This window comes from Cupressus sempervirens, chromosome 1 (genome assembly GCF_028749045.1).
Source record: "Cupressus sempervirens isolate cs-2001-9-10 chromosome 1, ASM2874904v1, whole genome shotgun sequence".
In the NCBI taxonomy this organism is placed as follows: domain Eukaryota; kingdom Viridiplantae; phylum Streptophyta; class Pinopsida; order Cupressales; family Cupressaceae; genus Cupressus; species Cupressus sempervirens.
Genome location: NC_143118.1, coordinates 784,528,750 through 784,534,297, shown reverse-complemented (window position 1 = coordinate 784,534,297; position 5,548 = coordinate 784,528,750). Strand labels below are relative to the sequence as shown.

Genomic DNA, 5,548 nt, shown 5'->3' with positions numbered 1-5,548 from the left:
TCGTCTTAACAATAAGTGGAATTGTAAGTTTTCAGAGAAGACATGGATCAACTTAAGTTCGCAAATTTGGAAATCTAAAGCAGAGGCAAATGCTCATATTTTTTCGTGGAAAGTTTTACATCAGAAATTACCAGTTGGTGACAAATTAAGATTCCTGTCCGTGAAAGCCAATTCTTGCCCTTTTTGCCATCAACCTGAAAATTTGAAACATATCCTTTGGAGCTGTCCTAGAGTAAGAAAGAAATGGAATGTTATATTTCAGCGTTTTCCTGCTATTTTTTATCATATTTTGAAATGGAAGGAGGCAATCTTCGGGATTGGTTTTCATAAGAACATAGTTGCAGATTCTATGCGGCAATGCATTTTGTTACATATATGGAAAAGTAGATGTCGAGCACTTTTTACTAATCATTGTTTGCATTAGGAAATAGATATTCTAGTGTTTTACTCAGACATGTTGTTTGAACTAGTTTATCTATGTTCGCAGCTAAAGATTAAGCGTAAAGATGGAGCACGATATTAGAGACAGCTGGATGAAATTAAATATCAATCTTTGCAGCTACAGGAAGGTGAAATAAAATGTTCCAGGCAGCTTCAGCAATTTCTTAGTTTCAGAGTTTAATTGCTCCTTTATTTGTCTGAGTGAGCCGCTGTTCTAAGCCTTGTGGCTGGTTATGTTGCATGGTTATTTGTCTTAGTTCTAAGCCTTGTGGCTGGTGTAAGTTATGATGGTTCAGCAGGTTTTGTCTTAGAGTTTCATAACGATGGCTATTTATTGTAATTCTTTCAGCTTTCTTCAATAAAAAATAAATAAAAATAAAAAGAGGATAACTAGGACCGACAAAAAATCAGTAATTAAAAAATAAGTTTTCTGTTTGAACTTCGACTTCCGAGGCAAGCCCGGTAAGGTATGGCGTCACTGTATATGACACCCATGACTCACACGCTGCCACCTGTTTCTAAAACATTTAAAACTGGAATAGGGAGCCACGCGGAAACGCTATATATTCGCAAGTCCGAAGGATCAAAAGACGGGAAATAACGATTTCTAAAAGAGGACTGCTCCTTGAGTGCTATATCGAAGAACACAAAACAAAAGCACGGACGGGTTAAGGCCTCCTTCAACCGATTAAGCGGACGCCATGTCTAGGCTCGGAGCAGTGCAAGACCCTTTGGAGAAATTTGACAAGGAAACTCTAGTCCGAGAGCATGAAAGTACTGCTCAAAGGGACACTCATCTAACAGCAACCAATATCCATATTTGTACCGTGTCCTTGCGAGATTGCGTTGCCGCAGTGACCTCTGCGTCCCTGCAAGGCTTCCGACCCATCCGACTCACGGACCTCAAGGTCGGTCATTTCCACCGTGGTCGCGTCCTGTTTGGCATCCTCTGCGTTGACCCCTTCGAATTTGGCGGCGTCATGACCGTGCTCGAGGACAACCAAGGCCTGGCCATTAGAGTCGGCATCTACAATGTGCCCCCGTCAGAGTCCACCCCTGTAGCACTTAGAGCAACATACCCCAGGGGAGACAAAGTGGCCATCAAGGAGCCCTACTTCAAGCAAGCCCTTGACGGCGGCCTTGCTATCAGAGTGAACAACCCTGCAAATCTGGTAACGGTGACGGAAGAAATGTTGGCGGATAATAACCCCGAGTTGGATTTAGAGGAGGAACGCGGCAAGGGCAACGAGTGCTTCCGGAAGCAAAACTGGCACGGCGCCATAATTCATTACACCAACTGCATTCGCGCATCAAATGACGGCGAAGCGGGCAAACAGACGCGGGTGCTGGCTTATTCCAACCGGGCGGAGACATACCTGCAGATGGGCGAGTTTGAGCGTGCTTTGGAGGACTCGAACCAGGGTATCCAGATCGAACCCAGTCATCTGAAATCAATGTTCCGAAAAGGCCGAGCTCTGCACGGCCTCAAAGACTACCCCCAGGCGTGCCAGGTTCTGCAAGCGGCGCTCCAGGTTAGCCCCGGGCAAGCAAGTATTGAGGCCGCATTGCGCCAGTCGAGGGCTTTTTGTGCTCGGAATCGCCAGGGGGAGTACGATATTTCGGGCTTCTTGCTCGCAACAGAACCGCCTCCGGAGATTAGGGACTTCATTGGCGATGTGGAAATCAAGATGACGAGGGACGGTCGGGGCCGTGGGCTCTTCGCTACGGAAAAACATAGCACGGGCGAGCTCCTCTTAGTCAGCAATGCCGTTGCCATCGATGGCCATCGTTTCAGGCCTTCCGAATTTTATCGTAGGCCCACAAACGACGCTTCCTCTGAGCAGAACATACTTGTAGACGCTGTTGTCGGTGCTACCGAAAACTCTCAGAAACTGCAGCAACAGCTTTATGCCCTAGACGACGGATCTGAACAGGTCCGCGCGTCGGCGCCGGCGGTGAACTTATTCGATGCATACAGCCGAAAAACAACAGAAATGCCGGTGCTACATATCGACAAACAGCGTATCCGAGAAATTGTTTCCCGAAACTCGGTGGGCGGAAGGGCCGAAATATCGGCAACAAATGAGGGATTTAGTGGGTTGTGGTTGCTGCCGTGATTCATTAATCACTCCTGTATTCCTAATTCAACCAGACTGAATGTGGGTAAAGTGATGTTCTTGCATGCGGCAAAGCCAATTGACAAGGGAGAAGAGATAACCATTTCGTACTTCGATGCCCTGGCTCCACTCCAGCAGCGAGAAGCCGTGTGCGAAGCCTGGGGTTTCAAATGCAACTGCAGGCGTTGTGAATGGGAGAAGCCTCTCAAAGGGAGCTTTAAGAGCTTGAATGGACAGTTTGCGGAGTTGCACGACAAGGCTCTTCAGGAAACAAACGAGGCAAGGTCGTCAGGAGAAGAGTTCCCCGCGGATCTTCCCATTTCTGGGAAATTTGTCGAGGTTTGCGAATCCATGGAGAAAAAGCTCTTGACGTACAGTAAAATGAAAGACAAGGAAAAACAGTGGATTCGGTCTTCGTATGCGATTGCTTATTGGGCTGGAACGCAGTCGAATGAGTTCTATGACAAGGCACTGAATGACCCCATTCCTTCCAGTCATGAAATCCTGCATGCCGTTGTAAACACTGTACCCGGTGACTTGCGAGCCCTCGCCATGGCGGCTCGCGAGCTGGAAGGCTCAAAGCACGGGGTTGCTAATAGAGGCTGCGCGGTAGAGATTTCTGCAACAGAAGCTAGAAATGCATGCGTGCGAGTTTTTGGTAAACAGACTGAAAATGTAATTCAAGCACTCACACAGCGCCATGCAAAGACTGCAACCTTTTGAGGTGGGAAGATGCTACATTTTTGGTAATTCCAGCTATAGTCCTTACAAGTATTATTATTATTCTGATATCGTTATGTAATCACATTTTGGCGAACATCAATCGTTCCTTCTGTTTTAGTTTGAATTTCGGCAGGTTTTTCATGGGTAAGATAAACTTTGAGGATATAAACTAAATCCTTTAGGCTTTTGTCACGACAATATAACATTCGTCAGCCTTTTTATGACTTGAAGATAGCAGACATGAGAAGTATTCTGTTTTTTGCGGTCAACTTTAATTTTATTTTCTAATACCAGATTTGATTTTGGAGATGTATAAAAATTAGTGAACAGTGTATTATTTTTCATTTTATAGTTAAGATTTAGAAGCTAAAGGGAGAAGTAACTTACTGGTTCCTTCCTTTAAATCATTCAATTTAATTTTTCAATTCAATTGACTAATCAATTCATAGAATTTAAAAGATTAAAATAAATTTCAAATGTTTATATCTTTTTATAATTTTTCATTATTTTATCAAATTCTATTTTTCATTCATTCTATTGTACCATAGTATTTTTGGAATCAATAAAAACAAATATTTTTCCTATCATATATTAATGAATGCATTAGTTACAATTTTATCTTCTCCACATTTGTGACAAGTGTATTAACTTTTCCAAAAAAATAAAATAAATTATCTAATCAATATTAATTTTCATATTTCTTATATTTAATATATTTATTAGTTTTAAATTGAAGTTTATTTTTGTCATTTGTAAGAAAATACAAATATTTTCTACCAAGTGTAGCATGCATTAATTACAACTTTACCTTTTAAACATTTGTGACAAGTGGATTTACTTTTGAAACAAATAATAATTTTTATCTTGCACCTCACATATGAATGTCTAATCAATATTATTATCACTATCTAGTTTTGTTACTTGGCCTAGTGGTGGAGAACTTGTACTTTTGAAAGAGAGGTCACAAGTTCAAATCCTACTGGGGGGTAGGGTATGTACGCCTCGTTTGTAGCGCCAAGCACCTCTAAAAAAAGAGTACAGGTAGTCCCATATCACTATCACCATATGTAAAACCCAAAAACTATGGCATAGTGTCGTGGACTATAAAACCACCTTTCTTTTCCTTTTCCAAGTTCAAATATAGAGTTAAATGTTTTATATTTCTTATTTTAATTATATTTATTAGTTTTGCATTGATGTTTATTTCTGTCATTTTTAAAATGTTATTTCTTTAAGTTTACACTATATTTTACTGGCTATTATTTTACAATCTTACTCTAATTTTTTTACACCATTCTAAAAATTGTAAAACTAATACTACCCCTCAAACTAATTAGATATTTTGGTAGTTTGAATTAAGTAATCAACAATTTATTTTTTTAAATCAAATATTTCAACTTATAACTGAATTGGTAGAAATGACTAGTTTATTCATATAATATAGTTTCTATTGTTATTTATATATTTCTTAAAATAATATAATTATTAATATTTTAAAAATTCCCTTCAACTCTCTCTAACATTCTACCTTTACTTGTCCTTATAATAACATATCATTCTCTTTTTTAGCCCTCTATTCATATTCTTCGTTTCTACCTATAAATCTCCATTTTCCTTCTTTTTCAATTATTGATAGGAAATTTGACACATTGCCTCTCTTGTTTGTACTATCTTTCTTTAATAAGTAAAATTATACGATATTTTGATAGATCATTATTGCAAAAATATAGCATTAAAACTAAATAAATTTTATTTTGTTCTACATTGAAATTTAATTTTCTTTTTCAAAATGGTAATAAAGAATGATCTTAGATACAAATAACTTTAAATGCTAAGATAAGAAATATATGAAGTGAAATTGAGGTAGTGGTAGTTTACATAAAATGTTTGAAAGTTGTTATATTAAAAATATAAAGAATTTTAAAGTGAAAAATATTTAGAAAGAGAGCAGTTGCACACACAAAGATTATTAAAAATTTTTAATATAAAAATATTCAAAATTATAATTGATAATTAAGGTAAACTTATATTAATCATATCTACCAAAGATTTCTGTCTACCAAAGATTTCCACAAGAAGTTAAAAGACATGAAAATAAAATTATAAAACCTAATATAATTAAGCTTTAATAAATAATAATGTATACAATTTTAAGATTCTTATATGAAATTTTGTAGACCCTTTTTTTTTAAAGAATTACTTAATAGAAAGAAATAAAGCAAGCAATTAAGCACTCTTGGTATAAAAGAACCTATTTTTTTAATCTA

At 37.9% G+C, this 5,548-nt stretch overlaps 1 pseudogene; it reads left to right on the top strand.

The window, feature by feature from the left end:
* Positions 1–1,142: 1,142 nt before the first annotated feature.
* On the top strand, positions 1,143–3,281 carry LOC149580203 (methyltransferase FGSG_00040-like; annotated as a pseudogene).
* The last annotated feature ends 2,267 nt before the right edge of the window (positions 3,282–5,548 follow it).